Source organism: Peromyscus leucopus, chromosome 3 (assembly GCF_004664715.2).
Source record: "Peromyscus leucopus breed LL Stock chromosome 3, UCI_PerLeu_2.1, whole genome shotgun sequence".
NCBI classification, from domain to species: domain Eukaryota; kingdom Metazoa; phylum Chordata; class Mammalia; order Rodentia; family Cricetidae; genus Peromyscus; species Peromyscus leucopus.
Window position 1 is genome coordinate 69,058,705 of NC_051065.1, and position 18,076 is coordinate 69,076,780.

The 18,076-nt window shown below is 46.7% G+C and overlaps 1 long non-coding RNA gene across 1 annotated transcript; it reads left to right on the forward strand.

The window, feature by feature from the left end:
• The first annotated feature begins 13,431 nt into the window (after window positions 1–13,431).
• Window positions 13,432–16,853, forward strand: LOC119087530. Its single transcript, XR_005090996.1, has 3 exons — window positions 13,432–13,981; window positions 15,344–15,436; window positions 15,748–16,853. It is a non-coding gene; the product is annotated as an uncharacterized LOC119087530 (long non-coding RNA).
• The last annotated feature ends 1,223 nt before the right edge of the window (window positions 16,854–18,076 follow it).

Sequence of the window (18,076 nt, forward strand, 5' to 3'; positions counted from 1 at the left end):
AGTTAGGTACCCATGAGTAGCTTTTTACCGGCCAACAAACAAGGAAGTTTGAAGGAAACACACCTTTCTTGCAACGAGCTACGGAGTATCAGACAGCTCAGCAGCTTGATGGATCGTCAAGGTGGCAGGTCTGTTTAGTGGGTCCTGTAGGATGCTGCTTAGAATCTGGTGTTCTCCACGGTGCTTGGCACTCAGATAGCCTTGGTTCAGGCCAAAGTCCTGCTTCAGAGTCACTGAGCATGTGGCTCGATCCTGCTCAGCTACGCTGTGCTTGAGGGGTGTGAGCAGCTCGCCCGCTCGCTCCTGATGCACAGCTGTGGGCAAGCACCTCTCTGCAGAACCCTGAGAGGCGGGGAGGAATGAGTGGGGACAGGTGTGGTCGAATGAAAGGAGAGGAATACAAAGAACCCCATCTCAGCCTAGATGCCCGCTATTGTTTGAACTCTTCCTCAACAGCGCCATTCATTTCAGCCCCCTAATTAAAACTCCTGGTTAAATGTAGTGGCTCCATGGACAATAACTCATGCCTTGCTCTCCTAAATTATTGGTCAGCTCTTAGACCTCCTCAGAACTCCATCAGCAAGGCATGACCATGCTGGAATTTTGTTTATTGTAAAAGTTTACCAAAGTCAGTTTGCACAGTTTAGTCTCTCGGGGCAATCATAGTATAGATAAACAAACATTCTCAAGACTGAAAAAAAAAAGATGTCAGAATGGCAGCAAAGAGCAGAGGATGGGACCACTCATCCACTGGGCTATGACACTGAGTGGGAAGGTGGAGGAAGCAGAGTCCACTGGGCAGCTCCATCTGCCCTTCAGCTGGCTGAGATTAGGAAGGGAGGGTGAGTAGGTGTGGAACAACAGCCTGGAGGAGTGTTTGTGCAGGGTCCACTCTGAGATGAGATGGTCATTGCTGGAATGTTCAGTGGCCACTAGGGCTCTTCCACACAGGAATCCAAGCTCTCCTTTAAGATGTCATGTAAGTGGTTTCAACATGCTGCTGGCAAAACCCATCCACGAATTTATACTAGAGATAGAAGCATCATGGTTTTTTTTTTTTTTTTTTTTTTTTTTTGGTTTTTCGAGACAGGGTTTCTCTGTGTAGCTTTGCGCCTTTCCTGGAGCTCACTTGGTAGCCCAGGCTGGCCTCGAACTCACAGAGATCCGCCTGGCTCTGCCTCCCGAGTGCTGGGATTAAAGGCGTGCGCCACCAACGCCCGGCGAAGCATCATGTTTTAAGAGACCTCCTTGTTTAAAATACTTTCATCTGATCAAAATCACTTTGGTTATGAGTAAACCATTTTCTTTCTGACCTCAGAGAGAATAAAGCATAAACAAGACCAAGCATCTTTTCTTATAGGAAAGGTACATCTGCATCATGGCCATCAAGATCACCGACCCTTGGCCAAATGCTAATCCCAGTTCTGTTACTCTTTCCAAGTCCTGAAGCACGTGTTAGGCTCTCCCACATATGAACTCTCCATAATTTGCACCTTTCACATTGCGGGGGAGTGGGGGGTGGTCTCACCTTTGAACCAGAACATTCTAGAAAATGCTAGTAACTTCCAAGAGCAGGCTGTCCCCCTAATGCACAGCTCTAATTTCCTTTTTTATCCATAATATTTTTATTGATTATTTGGGAATTTCACATCATGAACCCTGAGTACACTCACTTCCCAGTCCTCCCAGGTCTGCCCCCCGCCCCTTGGGGACCTCCGGTTTCTGTTTCTTATTCATGTCCTATCTATCCTGATGAATGGGTCATGGGGCAATATTGACATTGTTTCTCAGGTTCAAACCCAGTTTCACTTCTCATCTGTGGATGCCACCTTCCAGCTCTCTGCCTCTCACCATCCCAAAGGAGCACTGAAGAACAGGGATGGTGTCTTGTGTATCTCAAGACCTTGACATGCAAAACTAGCAGGTATGGGAGCTAGCAGGGAGGAGGCCAAGAGGCACCCTCATCCCTAGAGTTTGCCTCTTCCCCTTGTCCAGTGCATGATGCAACATTGATGTCCAACATTGCATCGTTCTCAGTGGAAATCTGTTCTTCCCTTGGGATCCTGCTCAGTTGTCCTATCATTAAACCCCTGAGGTGGGTTCCTTCCCACGCTTCCTACTCCAGAGGCCCTTATTACATAATCTCCAAGTGCAGTCTTAGGGGGCAAAGCAGATGCTTTATCTAATTTTACCACCATCTGACAGGGTTCTCGGCCACTGTAGACGTCAGGGTCACTAACAGAATAGGATGCTCCAAGAATGCCTGGTGGGTCAAGGAGAAAGGGGTGAAAAGATTTTTTTTTTTTAAAGGAGCAACTAGTCAAGAATCATCATAGTAAATCCTGAATGGTGTATGAGCATGAAAGCGTGCATGTGTGTGTGTGTGTGTGTGTGTGTGTGTGTGTGTGTGTGTGTGTGTGTGAAGCTGGGCTAGCATGGGATGGCATGACTGGTTAGCATGCCGGAAGAACTGAGAGACCAGTGCTTTAGAGTTGGGAAGAGGAGTTTTAAGAAAGGACGGCTAATCAGCACAGTCTACACCCCAGATCCAGATTCTGCATGCACGAGTTCCTCACTGATCTCCACAACTCACCAACTCACCCTGCCTGCCTCTTCTCCCCACTGCTCCCTGGATTTCTCCCACTGGAAACATCCTTGGCAACCCTGCCTCCCCCCCCCCCACACACACCAGGTACCCACCATCTTTCTGCCTGAGACACCTCTCTGCTCCTTAGAGCCTACAACTTCCGAGTTCTCCCCGCAAACAGTATTTTTCTGTCATCCTCCCCAGGGCTGGCTCTCACTCTTTCGGTCTCTTGCTTTTTTCCCCTCACAGAACTGATCAGGTTTTAACTCTGTTTATGCTTCAAGTAGCTTATATTTCCATTTCTGCCCTTAGTGTGTGGACCCCACAAAGGGTGAGACCTACTGAGAGAAAACCCAGAACAAACAAACAAACAAACGGCAGATGGACTCTGCTCCTGACCAAACTGTGTCCTTTGAGCAAGAGACTTGTTTTTGTTTGTTTGTTTGTTTGTTTTTGTTTTGTTTGTTTGTTTTTCTGCTCCCCTCTTCTCTCTGGCTTCCCTGCAGGATGGAAGCCTTTGTCACTCTCTGTCACTGACTCTGCAGTGCCCCTCACTTCTGGGCCAGAATAGGATTGTTCCAGGTCTACTCGCAGTGGTTTGAGACCAAGGCTCCTGCCTGCAGATCTTGCTGCCAGAGTCTTTTATTTGCTGTTTTTCTGCTCTGAAGAAAGTCAAGTGGAAGGCACAGACCTCAGGAAGGTTTCAGCCCCAGGGAGACTCCTGTACAGGGTACCTGATGGGTTGGATTCACGGCTGCTCTGAGCTTTGGAAATGGGAGTGTAGGCTGAGTTGCCTCCCCACAGCCGCTCTGTGGGGTGCGTGTGGAATCTCTGCAAACAGTCCCAGTGTGCTTATAAAACCTCAGGTCACTGACAATTGCAGAGCTCATTTGCTGTGGCCAATTTAGCGCTAATAAGCTGAAACTGAGCTTCGGGGCTTTGTTTCCATGGCACGCAAGCTCCCTTTAGAAACACATTTCCAAACCCGAGATTGCAGCCTCGTAGAGTTTCCCCTTCTCCTTTGTGGAAACTGACTTGTAGCTCATTTTGGAAGCATTTCCCACTTAGCTGAATCACAGTTCTCATTTTTGTCGGCGAGCTCCATGGGGGCTGGGGGCTGGGGGGGGAACAGCTCTCAAGACATCCACCTGTGCAAAGATGGGGACACCCCGTTTTGGGGCCGTATAGGGAGGGACAGCCGCGGGTAGGGAAGTCTTCTCCTCCAAACCCAGCTGCTGCTGCTTACGAGCAGTAGATCGGGCCACACATATGATAGGGACCATTGTGACAGGCCCTGGGCCAAGAGACCCAGGTGGGCCTCAGAGCTCTCCCCTCCCAGGAATTCTGCAGGGTTAGCCCTGCTAGGGCTCACCCAGGGCTGTGCAGATGGCAGCTACTCCCCTCTGCCAGGAAGGAGCCCTCTGGGGAGCTTCACTTCCAGCTAGGGGAGCTGTCACTCCCTGCAAGGAGGAGGCACTTCATTGTGACTTGATTCTCAGTGACTTGGAACTTGGAGCTCACTGCTCACGGGGAAGGAGCTGATCAGAGAGGCTCCCACAATGTTCTCCCATTCGGAACAAGATGGGAAGGACGTCTTTTTTTTTTTTTTTGTCACAGGCACAGATATCCCTGACTCCCTTCAGGCAGTTCTTGTGGGTTCTGGAGCTTCCAGTATCTCCGTGGCCACCAGCCCTAAGTTCCTCTGTAAACGCTGCCTTGTCATACTTGTCCCCAATAATAGATGTCTTGTGTTCCCTCCATCTTGCTCGAGCCCGACAGAGAGGGGAAGGAGAGACCCAAAATCCAACCCAAGCAACACTTTAGCAGAAGTCTGGCAGGGGCATGGCCTCCCCCTCCCCATGGGATGATTAAGGAGTGCAGATGTCTAATTGTCCCGGATGTGCCAAAAGGCTGTTAGGAGCTTACTTGTACCTTGGAAGTTGTGCCAAAAAAAATTCTCTCTAGTTCTGGGCAGAGACACTTAGAGACACCTCTGGGGCCAACTTTCTTTCATTACATTCAACTGAAAGTCAGGCTATCCTGGAGGAGAGAGTGAAGAGTGATGGAGGGCGGGGGGGAGGGGAGGATGTCATGGGATAAACTAACCAAGAGTCCAGCTCTGCTGCCTCAGTTCCCCTCTTATGATCACCATCCACAGCTTTACTTCATGGCTTAGGAAATGCAACCACAGACCCAGAGCCCAGGCCAGTCACTTGGTGTGACTGTAGGGACAGTGGCCAGCGGCCATGGTGGCTACTGAAGTCTGTGAGATGGAGGAAAAGAGACGAAGAGGTAGAGAGAAGGAAGGAAGTGGTGATACGTTTGTCCGTCTTTATTTTTGGCTTGCCTCTTGTACAAGCCTGGAGTAGAATAGTGGTGTAATGAGCGAAGGAAAACAAATATGAACTACAAACCAAGCTAGATCAAATGACTGGGTGCAGTGACGGGCAGTGACCAACCCTGGCAGGTGCTGGGCCTTCCTGACTGGAGTCCCAGCTCCATGCCTTGCTGCCGTCCCTCATCACCGGCAGAAGCCAGTGCTTGCCAGAGTACACATTGCCTCCTTCCCTAATAAATAATAGCACGGACCATGTCTGTCCCTGAGCTTGAAGGCATAAGACGTGCCTGGTGGCCAGAATCTCGCTAGCTGGGTGTTCTGTCTCTGTCCCTGTAGGGAGGTGGCTCTGAATCATTGGTCCTTCACATGTGGAGGACACGTCCTCATTCAAGGTTTAGGAAACATGAAGGTTCTATATCTCTAATCACCAGGCTGTCTTGACAGTCAGTGTGATCTCATTTAAACAAAAACAAAAAACACAAGCACACCCCAAATATACCCCCCTCCACAAGCAAAACCCAAGTCTTGTTGAGCAAGAAGTTGGGAGGACTGTGCATTGTTAGTTCCTTTGGCAGATGGTAGGAGTGTTGAGCAGGCAAATTATTTCCACATTTACATTTCATTTTTTCTCCAAGTTTTACTCCATCCTGTTCCATTAGCCCCCAGAAAAATGGCGGCGGCCATCTCATCCTCAGGGGACTCTGGGGAAAATGGACTGTGCAGCTGATGCCGAAGGATAGCATAGAGAAAATGGTCCTGTGTTCAGGTATCATCACAGAGGAGCAGAGGGTGACCACGGAGGGCCAGGGATTCCCACTGATTCAGAAGTTCTTAGAGTCCGGATGTAGCTTCCTTAGAGTCACGTGGTTGGAGATACTCTTTCGAAACATCTATTTAAAAGAGACGGCCTTTGGCAAAATGTCAGGAGCTGGAGAGTGAAGGACAGCAGTGTGGTCGGTAGGAACACTGAAGGACCGGAGGACGTTTGCTCCTGAGAGCAAGGATCCATGCATTGGAAGAGCTGCTATTTAATAGAGGGATTGGGGTTTGCTGAGCAACCCCTGACAGGGGAACACAGAAAGGATCCAAAAATTGGGGGAGAAGAAAAGAAGTAAAGGAAGGTATGCCTAAGCACCAGAATTGCTCAATTATCCGATTCAACTGTAATGAATTGACACCAACTATGCAAAGATGAGTCAAATATTCATCTATAATCCATGACTATGTGCTTCTTTTTCTCAAGTTTAAATCCAAACCTTCCGACAACTGAGTTTAAATCAACACCTATCTAATATTTAGATTACGCTTTAAAAACCACGGCTGCCACAGCCCCCAGCCTCCGTGGTGTTTGCTTGTCCGGTTTTTCTTAGTCACCTTATACACATTTACTCTGGAAGTGTGTGACCCTCATGGCCACACTGTGAGTTTTACTGATGCTCTGTTTATTCTGTCTAGCTCTGCTATGGACGGTACATCTCTCACCTGTTCTTAGCCCTATACAGAGTGGGCTGCTCATGGCCTAGGAGGGTGGTTGCAGGCTCCGATTCGTATTGGTCAGTTGTAAAATCTGAATCACAAAGTGCGCCTGCAACTTTTCTATGTCTCATTTTAAGTGGTCTTAAGCCCAGTGATAGTACTTACTTTATAGACTGCAACCACTACACCAGCCTGGCCTGCCACGGCTCCTTTCCTATCCCAGGCCACCCAGAACATTCTACATGTCCTCAGTAAACTGTCCTTCCCCGATCTGTGGGTTGTGGGCCCAGGTCTCTCGTTTCTTGCTCTGAACCTCACTGCAAAGTGGCTGCTTTGCTGCCTGGGTCCGTTTCTGCACCCAGCACCTTCCTTTCTCCAGCCAAGGGCATTTGGCTGAGATGCTCTCCACAAAGAGCTAAGTGCAGAAAACAAACAAAAAAAAAACCACAAATTGCACAAGCAGACCCCTGACCAGATTGCTTCAGATTTCACGGGCAATACAGAGTGAAAGCCGCAAAGCATTATCATCAAATACCATGTGACTTTAACCATGGTACTACTAGTCCTCAGTTTGGGCCACAAGCCGGGGGCAGTCAACACGGAATTCAGTTTGTCCTTCACTGCTCTCTGCTGGTTGATGTGGGTATTAAAAAATCAGAACTGAACTGAGAAACTGCCCTTGCCTTATATCTGCCCGGACTTAGTAAGGCAAGGGCAAACTGTATATTGTACGGAGGACCAAAGTGATGGCCAGAAACCTTAAAGGCACTGGGTGAAATCGAAGCAGAATTGCAACTACTTCAGTCCCGTCGTCCCCAGCCCAGGCGCCGTGTGGTGCTAAACCCTTCCTGTCTGTGGCAGGTACCTTTACGCCCCAGGGACAGGGCGAGTGGTAAACAAAGATGCGCTGGTCCTTTACACACGGGGTCCTACAGACACCTGAGTGTCAGCCACGCTAGTCTTTAACGCCACCCCGAAGTGAAAGCCTCACTCTTTCCAGTCTGCAAAGGGCTGTTCTTTGCTAATTTAGATCGGGAGTCCAGGTTTCATTTCCATGCTCAATTTGTGTCTGATGGTTGACGGACCATCTTGGTAACGAAGTGGATTCGGACACATATTTTTATTGTCGACATGAAGACCAGGGATTTGAGTATCTCGTGGCTGTTGAGGGCATAGAGGCATCTCACCCGCCCTTCGTGAGTTTGGCAGTCAGGGAATCACTGGCAGTACTAATCCTTGCAGGTGTCAACATGGGCAGGAAGGAAGAGAACAGGAGTTAAACTCTCAGAAAAGGTAGGACCTGCGTCTCCAGGAGAGGTGAGATTTAAATAAACAAAGGAAGACAGAACACAGGGATAACGGGGTCATGTGAGGGCTGTGTAAACACACAGGGCAAGGGTCTGTGTGCACAGCAAAGCAGAGGTGGTGGTGGGGGGGCAGGGCAGGGCAGCTCTGCTCACCAGGAGTCCTGGTTCTGGAGCTGAGCGGTTGTGAGCCCAGACCATAGCATGTGGGGAACCAGAGACATGGTTACTTCTCAAAAGGCTGGCAGATCCTCTTGTCCCCGTGACGTAAAGAAAAGTGTGGAAACTTTCTGTCTGGGACAGGATCCAGGCATTCAAAATCATGGCCAACACTGTGATGGCTCATCTGTATGTTTGAAAGGAAGTTAAATAAATACTAGTTTAATAATCTCTCTCATTGGTGACCACCACTGTGAATTAGGTCCTGCGCTAAGCACTTCCCAGGCATCTGACCTACCCAGTACCCTGGAGGTCAGGCATGATTATGATCCTCATCCACAGGGGAGGGACTTGTCCTGTGACACACACATACACTAGCTAGTTACGAGTCTTAGTTTTAAGTGTAAACTGTAAGAATTGTGTTTTCCTTCATCCCATACTCCTGTCGTAAATGACAGTCCATTTGCTCTTCAGACAGCATCCCCCATGTGAAATGGATCTTTTTTTCTACTATGAGGCAACAGGAGAAACCTTTGGAATTCTTTTGAAGGTTCTTAAGACACTTAGGTAAGTCTAACAAATCCCCTCTTCCCCAAAAGATAAATGTGCTAGTGAAAATATCTTAGTTTTTTAAGGAAAAGGAACCCGCCTGCCATCCTTAAGATGTCCAGACGGTGGCGCTACTTCATCAGTGATTTTCTTTTCTTTTTGATGGCTAAAGTAGAAGTTGTGGGAGACTGAAGGCTGAATAGACTTTTATGCGGACACAGAAATTTTCAGTGCTAGATTTCATTAAGCAATACAGGTAAGAATGGATAGCCTACAAAATTTAACTCTGGTTTTCGACAGTATTTAGTTCATTGTTCAAAACTGGTGAGGCATGGTAAAAATCTATCTGCCTTTGGAGTGAGCTTTTCCCTTAGGCTGATGGAGTGGCACCTAGAACATGGGGACTTCTGAAAGGGTGTCCTCTGAGGAGAGGGAATGCTAACCTAGGCTCAAACATAAATTAATCCCGATCTTTTACAATTAGATGAAAACTTCTTGCAGCACTGTGAAAGCTTCCCTTCAGATATCCATCCAGACGTCACCAAGACATTTTTCTTTTTGATTTTAATTTTGTATTTTCCCCCCGAAAAGCCTTTGAAGTGGTTATTTTAATATTTGTTGTGCTAGTGAAAGGCCCTGATTTAGTCCCTGCTAGCATTGTATTTCCAGGCCAAATGGTCAACTATTTGATGTTTTCCTATCACTCCCTTCTGAGGACCATGACTCCACTTTGTTTTATGACCAGGACTGAAGCCAGCACCCATGACCCCAGAGAAGGGGACTCTGTTATTTATCCTCTTGGAGGTTTCATTAAAGCACGATTCGCTTCTGCAAACAGTGTTTCCTAAACACGCTCTCTGATTACACAAAGTGTTTTGCCTGTCCAGCTTAGCCATATATTTTAAGGGCTATTTTCAAACAAGTGTGTTCAGGAACTCAAGCCCAGGGGGAAAAATATAGCCCGGTGTGCAGTGTCTAGAAGCAAAGTTGCCTCCTAATAAATACACAGTGGGATTCTCCAGGCGTGGGAGGTCCGGTCACACTCGTGGGAGTTAGCAGCATGGATTCCAAGGGAATTCAGAGCACCGACACTTAACACTGGTAAAGCCACACTAACCTCTGCACCCTCCACACGGTGCCTTGAATGTGGTGCAGTTTTTATTAGGTGACGTGTTGCATGTTAAAGCCAGAAAACAAAAACAATAAGATGGGCAAAACTTGAGATAATTCCTCTGTAAATATTTAATGAGAAACAAAGCTGAGATTGATAGCCAGTCATCTAAGTTGATAACAAAGAGAGTCTGTGGAGGCTCTCCCCGGTGGACTCTGGGGGGCAGATCACCCCTGGAAACACGCATCCAGACTGTGGCCAATGCTGACACTCTTCAAGTCCATCAGAACCAACATCTTATACGGGCAGGACACTTGCTCTCTACCAGAATTCCCCAGTGCCACTCTGGAAAGGGAAATGGGTTATGTTCTGTGACGAGGGTTATCTTTACTTGCCCATGTACAGGTCAGCAGAAGAAATGCACTGCATTAAAATGTCATGAGGCCGCCATCTCCTCTGCTTCAGCAACCCGGGTCTCTGTGGTGCCTCTCAGGGCAAGCCTAGCTTAGCAGCTGCCAGGCGTTCAGAAGTGGGTGACCTGGGAGCCTCTTACAGTGACGGCCTGTGTCAGGAACAAAGACATGTCTAGCTCGTATCCCTTACTTATTCCGCTGAGAAATCTGAGGTCACTCTGTGAGGAAAGGTCTAATGCCCTCGTCTGTCACGTTCTCTATCCGGTTCCCTTGCTGACCACGGAGACGCCTCCAAGTGTCTTCTGTTTCTCAAGTGAACGGGATGCTATTTCCAAGACCTTTCTGGAATAAACTCTCATCAGCCTGATTCTCAGATAGAGTACGAACTTAGAACATTGAAATAGGAATAAGAAATACAGATGAGTTAACAACATTTACCCCTGAGAGCTACAGAGTGAAGGAGGCTCTAATATGTAACACACACACTTACTCTCTGATAGATGTGAAGTGCAGGGTTTTGTATTTTAGATTTTTTTTTCCTTTGCAGAAAGATACTTTACTTTTCTGCTGTCCATTTGATGGGCATTATTAGTAAGTGGAAAGAACTGTCTTTCGCGGATTCCAGGATGAATGGTTAAGTGTGGTAGGTACTTTCAATTTGAGTGTACCATGATTCATATATTCGTGATTAGTGAATTATAGCACTGTGGTTAACGTCTTGAGCTTTCACTAGTAATCATAATACCCTATCACAATCACTTGGTATGGCTATCTCAAAATGCTACCGTGGGCAAAGCTCTCTCTCTCTCTCTCTCTCTCTCTCTCTCTCTCTCTCTCTCTCTCTCTCTCTGCCTCTTTCTGTCTCTGTCTCTCTGTCTCTGTCTCTGTCTCTCTGTCTCTCTCTCTCATACACACACACTTCCTTATAGCAGAATTTACCTTGCGTTCTTAACCACTGCAGTATTTTTTTTTTTTTTTTTTTTTTTTTTTGCTCACAGCGTTCACTAAATAACCGGAGGTGGTCATCACACAATAAATTCCCTTTGATATCCCTTCCAGTCTCCTTCGAGACGTAGTATAGCACAGCTTGCCCCTGAGAAATTTAAATCACTTTTGCTTGTTGTATGCTGTGGCTTAAATTGCCTCCTGACCTCTTTTTTCCTAAGTAGTTGTAGCTGATAATCGTAAGAAACAATGAGACCGCTCTGGAGAATATACCACTTTAAAATATATTTTCACCACCCTAATTCCCTTTTGAAATAACGTTTCTGTTAGCAATTAAATAAGGAGTTTAAGAGTGAGTGTCACAGTGTCTATAAATAAGCTCGAGAATGTCATTTATAAAGAACCATATTTTTACAGTCTCCTCTCCACTAAACAAAGCAATATTTTCTGGCACCTGTACACGGGATGTTTCATGTAGTTCTTATTGTGGAATTTCCTCCCTCCTTCTGAGATTGAAGATAATTACTGAATGTGATAGAAACTTTATAGCCATTAAAAATAGAACAGAAAAATATTACCAGACGGCAAGTTGTTCAGAATAAATAAGAAACAGGTCTCCTCTCAGGCTCTGAGCGAGCACTGCTCAGTGTTGCCTGGCTCTAAAGGGGCATAGATTTCTTTTCTCTTAGTTTTGTAAAGGAGTTTGGAAGAGGTTAGGTATCTCTGAAAGTTTTTGCTTAATTTTGTGAAAAATGTGGAGTTACACACTGAAGTTTTGAAATGTCATAACCTTAAATCCTCTTTTCTCAACCTCTTTTCACAGTGCTACTTGGATGGATTAGTTAAGTAGAAGGATCACCGTCCAAAAGTACCTGGTGAAAACAATACCACAGAGGCCCCTTAACTGGTTCTCATTCGTTAAGGGCCTGCTGCTGCTGCGGCTGCTGCGTTGCTGGTTAAGAAGACAACGTTGGAAATTAAATCAACACACGTGGGGGCTTTTTCCACCAGAGTCGCCCGTAGCTTTCAGAAATCTCTTCCTTTTTCTTCAGTGACAAAAAAATCTCAGATCTAAAAGAAACGAAAAGCGGAAAGGCTGCACGGTCTTCTGTGATTTAAATGTGACTCGGGTCAGCTTTGATCTCTGCAGATCCGTCGTGTTTGTACTTCAAAAATGAGGCCTCCGCTCTAAGACTGTCTGGTGGGATTATTTTACTCAAGCTAACCTATCCAACCAGCGCGTCATATTCCCAAACCTTTGTGTGGGATCGTAACACTATCACTTCAGGGCGGGTCTGAGGAGCTGAGGCCTGGTCCTGTCAGGTTTAAAGAGAAAATGATTCCTTTTTTCTCAGCGTCAGTGAACTTCCATCTATGAAGTTTCAAATCCACTCAAACCATGAGGCACAGGCTCCTCACCAAACAAATGTGTTCTGACCGCCAGTTTGGGGGCTTTTGGTTTATTGGGCAATTTACATACTACATGTCATGAAATCCTTGAAGCCTCTCGGAGCTGGACTGTCACAGGAGCACACACACACACACACACACACACACACACACACACACACACACACACACACACACACTCACCAGGCACTCACTAGTGAGGTTAGAACAGCTTTGGGGAGTCTATTCTCCCCTTTTGCCTTTACCTGGGGTTCAGGGATTGGACTCTGCTTGTCAGGGCTTTGCATGGGAAGGGCATTGCTTGCTGAGTCATCTCTCTGGCCCCACAAAAATGCTTTTGTATAACTGCTCTTCACATGCTGTAAACAAACACATTGGAAATGCTCAAAGGCCAGATCATTTCAAGATGGCGGGTGAATGCAAGGACCCCAGACAGGATTTGGCAAGCAGGGTGTTAGTGACCAATTCTAACTGGTCAAGTTTATCGGATCTTCAGGAGGCGTTAGAAGAGTTAGCAGCCTTTCTCAAGGGGATATTCGCCATTGGACGCAGCTGGTGGCCTAATACTGATGTTAGGTGTAGAGTTACCCACTGGAGGGCTAGGGCCGTGTCCAACAAGTAGGTTGGCCAAACTTGCCTCCATGCTCACTGCAGACAAGCTCAGGGTATGGCCGAACTTTGAGTGACTCTGCGCTATTTATTTCCTCAGCCATTACGGGAAACAAGGTCCTTGTTATGAACAAGGGCGATAAAGGATCGCCAGAGCCTTCTGGAGCAACTATGTGGCCTCCGGATTCGAGTCTCTCATTCCAAGTGGGGTTGTCAGGGAACAGCCGCTCAGTTTGGGAACAGTTTGTGAAAGTCAGCCCTAGCCAGACGATGTTCTTAAGAACTTGATTCTGCTGCTGATAAAACTCACAGATCATCCACCGATGTTGGAGGTGCAGCCCACGGGGTTGTGGAACGGACAACGGCTCTGGGAATTTTGCCGAATAAGGCTAGTAGGTGCCGATCCTGGCCAAACAGAGAGAGAGGAGCCCTGGGGTGAAGGGTGGGGTGGGGAGGGGTGGGCCTTTGAATAATTACTGAGGCTTTCAAGAAAATGTTAGCATTTATCTTCCCGCAAGGTTTGCCTCATTGAAGCCGAGCTGCTTTGCTCTGTTCAATGAGATATTGATGGAGCGCTGAACTCTGTGATAAATGTTAACTTTTTAATGCGCACTGTGTCCCAGAGGCAGGGCCTAGGTGGGCTATTGAGAGAAGCAGGCTCAGCGAGCCGCTGCTCAGAATTCCAGGAGGTTAATTGGCAAATCAGCCTGGAAATGGTGGGGACCAGCTGCACGTCTTCTCTACTCTGGCTTTTCTCACTATCCAAGGCATCTGGGCACCATCTTCATGCACAAATAGCCCGTTTCTCAACTTCTCTGGGGTTTTGGTTGACGGGACCTTTTTTTTTTTTTTTATTGTTATTATTAATGGCATCCTCTTTTCTGACAGGCTCCAGACAGCCCCGCTGGTTCAGGTCACCAAGGTGGACTGAGAAACAGGGATCTTGAGCAGGCCCTTTGACCGACACGTCGGTGTGGCAAGGCTGGAAGGTCTTCCTGCCTCCAGTTGCACAAAGGAATGGGTTACAGTGGAGATGGAGAGTTCTGGAGATTCACACTGAGATACGGAAAGGACCTTAAGGTACACAACTCATACCTTCTCAAACTCAGCTGCAGGTCAGACTCCAGGATGCAGGGTCCACCCTCACCCAGAGGTGCTGATGTCTTTGGTTCGGACTGCAGCCTGGGCATGGGATTTTCAATAAGCTGCCCAGAGGATTCAACATGCCACAGGGGTTGAGACCCATTGGCTCAAGGCAAGGCACATCCTGAAGGCTCATGGGACGACGGCAATAGATGTCTCCATTTTAAATACCACCTACTGCTCCCTGACTCTCCTCTACACACCCCAAAATTAGAACTCCCCTCTTAATCAAAAATAGAAGTGAGAAGATCTGGTGGTTCTTGGGAACAATTGAATTTAATGTGATTTTCCCCCCTGAAATCTAAGAAGATATATATATATATATATATATATATATATATATATATATATATATTGACTATAACATATATATATATTTTGAGAGCCGATGTGACACTCCTGGCAGATCACTTTTACCACACACATCCCCATACAGCACAATGACTTCCAGTGATGAATGTGTCCTAACCAATGGTTATTTTTTGTTTGTGATTCTTCCCGTTTGAAAGCAAAGATTTTCTTTAAAAAGGTGATGCCCAATCTAAAAATATCATTCAAACTTCATAAAGTATTTATGAAGGAACTAAAATGTACACTCACCAAACACAAATCTTATCCCTCACAGTTCACGCCGTTTTGTGCTTGCAAGTTGTTAAGTAAAGCTTCCAAGTTGTCTCAGATAATAACAGATTCGAATTAACTCAAGTTCTGTGTTTTGTCTTTGTAATCCCTGTGATCTCTGTTTATTCCAAATCTATTATTTAGGAGTGTGTCATACCACAGAGCCAAAGGCAGAGCTCAAAGGCCCTTCCATGGCTCCAAACCATCACAGACATTCTAGAAACAAATGTGTGTAGTGTGTTGTTGAGTTTGTGTGCATGACCATGAATTTTATAAATTTATTTCCATGTGAAATATGTTTATTTTAAATAACACAAATGTGCTAATTTGAAGCATATGCACTCACTAACTTATTTATTTGTTAAAATGCATTCCTTCAAACACAGACCAAGTGATTTGAGGGGTAGGAACATCTTTTCGTAGTATGGATGGCGCGTGGTGATAATAAAAAGCAGACTGACTTCAGTCAGTTTTATTGTTGTTTGACATTCTCTGTAGACAACATGCCCCCCTCACTCTTTACCTCTGGAGCAGACCACTCAATCTTCATACAACAGTCTTACATAGTCAAGACCCCAACATCTAACACCAGAAGTTGGAACTAACACCCAGGTTTCCTCACTCGCAGATCAGTACCATTCTGTGTATAACATGCCATGAATAATGCATTTTTCACAGGAGGGCCCGGGAACACGAGGACAAACTTCTAAAGCAGCCTATAGTGAAGAATTGCAGAGCAGTGCCGTCAAATGAAGGACTCAGCCCCAGTGTGTGAGTCCATTTGGTTCTGTGTGTACTGAGCTTCAGTTCAATTCAGTCCAGAGGTCTGGGCGACATGTGTTCCTTCAGAAAATAGAGGTGGCTTTAGTTCTAGTAGGGAGAAAATTGTTATTTCGCTTTATTAACGAGTAGCTTGTATCATACTGGAAGATGTGTTGTCTGCATTCAGCTTGAACACTGTATTCATTACGTTTTCTAATCTGTGTGATAACTACCTGTGCAATTTGATGCCTGCATCTGCTGTCGAAATTCTTTCAGCCCATTATATTTCCCATCTTTTTTTTTTTTTTTTTTTGTAATAGAGGATAATATTGGGACACAGAAAATTGCAGCAGATTGCCTAAGGCAAACCGCAACCAGCCAGCAGCCGGATGGAGCAGAGAAGATGCCCGTTATGTGGGGAATGTGAGAAGGATGTTTTCGGGTCTGTGCGCAGCTGTGACAAGCCAGGTAGAAACGGAGTTGGCCCCCTTTCCTGTGTGGGGACTGGATGTCCCCAAATTATCTACAAGATTTCGACTTGCCATTGCCCGCTTAGGGAAATCATCCAGAGAGAATTTGTGAGGGGTAATTGGACAATGTGCCCTTAGCTGACTGAGGCCGAGGTTCCCTGGGGTAAGGAGTGGGTGCCGGGACAAAGCCAGCAAACTGGGAGAAATCTAAGTTTAGAAGTGTTTAGAAATCCGAACTGTAAGTTCATACATGTAAATCACAGAATAGTGGCACCCCAAAACGGTGAAAACTGTCTTTCCCTTTTCTCTCCGTTCTAACTAGAGGCCGTCATTTCACCCGACAGATAAAAGCCAGAGGGCTTTGGGGGTAAGAAGAGCAGGCTCAGTGGAATGAGACCTGCTGTGAACCGGCGGGTCCTCAGAACTCTTATTTCTATAGCAGCTGATACTGACATACATGACTCTGTACATAGCAGGGATTCCAGAGAGTTCTCAGTATCTGGTTCAAACTCGTTTTTGCATCTAGAGGCAAAAGGAGGCATCAATTCCAGAGGGTCTTCTTGACATTCCAGAAGCCCATCTACGTTAGACAGAAAATTCGAAAAAGAAATCAACCCTTTCTGCTAACCCCCAAGACACTGTAAATACTGTGGGGAAGGCCTGCAGCCACTCTGGAGAGCGAAAGTTCTATACTCAGCCACATCTGGAGTTAGGCAACGCTTTGCCCTTTTTCTGTCAATGTGACTTCGGGAAATTTCCTTATACTCTTTTATGCTTGATTTTTCCCCCTTGTGCAAATAGAAAGAATGGTGGAAAGTACCATTTAGGGTTGTTATAGGAGTGAGAGGATGTGTGGGAATGGCTTAGTGTGTGATACATATGTTAAAATAGTATGCGATTTCCTTCCTTCCATCCTCTCTTCCTTCCTCTCTTTCTTCCTTCCTTCCTGCCTTCCTTCCTTCCTCTCTTTCTTCCTTTCATTCTTTGTGTTTTGAGATAGGGTCTCCCCATGCAGCCCCAGCTGGTCTAGAACTCTCTATGTAGCACAGGCTGGTCTAGAACTCTCTATGTAGCGCAGGCTGGTCTAGAACCCTCTATGTAGCGCAGGCTGGTCTAGAACTCTCTATGTAGCACAGGCTGGTCTAGAACTCTATGTAGCACAGGCTGGTCTAGAACTCTCTATGTAGCACAGGCTGGTCTAGAACTCTCTATGTAGTGCAGGCTGGTCTAGAACTCTCTATGTAGCACAGGCTGGTCTAGAACCCTCTATGTAGCACAGGCTGATTGGTGTTGAAGTGACAATCTTCCCACCTCAGCTTCACGAGCTCTGGGATTACAGGCATGTGTCCCACCATGCCTGATCCTTTTTTTCTTCTTCTTTTGATGACTACTATGTCCCTTGAGAGTAGCCAAAAACACTTTTCCTCATTTGTTGAAGTCTCTACCATCCCTGGCATGAACGGTAATGCTGCCACATCTTCTCTTTATCATTTCCCAAGCCCTGCTACCCATGTGTATTCCACTCTGGCTCCCTTTCCTGGCTCTTCTTTTTGCACAGTCAGGGATAGTGAATATTGGGCTGAACAAAGGTCGTTAACTTTCACCACTCCAAGGCCAGAGCCTGCCACTTCACTACACCCATGGTCAATACAAATGCCTTTGAAACTAAGTCGGGCAGTGTTGAGGACCAGCCAGGTTTGTCCCTGCTTGAGACCTTCAGGTGCAAGTGAAGCCTGCCAGAGGAGCCCCGGGTCAGGAGGAACCTCCGCTATCTGGCCTTCTGCTCCTAGCCGGGCCACCGCCCTCTGCAAAGGCCCCGACTCTCATCTGCTGTGATCTGCCACAGGGAGACCTGGGTGGAGAAATGTGCTAGGAGCAGACTTCCGTCACGCCCCTGCATCCCCCTCTGTCACCATGTATACACCGGCTTGCACAAGAGGCCAAACTGAAGCTCTGTAGGAGGGTTTTAGGTGGGGCCCAGGACTTAGAGGCTGCGTGGCCCTGAGCAGGCTCTTCCGTCCTGCGAGTCTCCATTTCACGCCGACAAAGCGGGCACAATGGTGTCCCATACATGTTTTGTGGTGTTGTTAGAGGTTTACGTGCATCATGCAAACGGGGGCTGGAGCGGCATCTCACTGGGCAAGCACGTACTTAGCATGAGCTAGGCTCACCCGCCCCA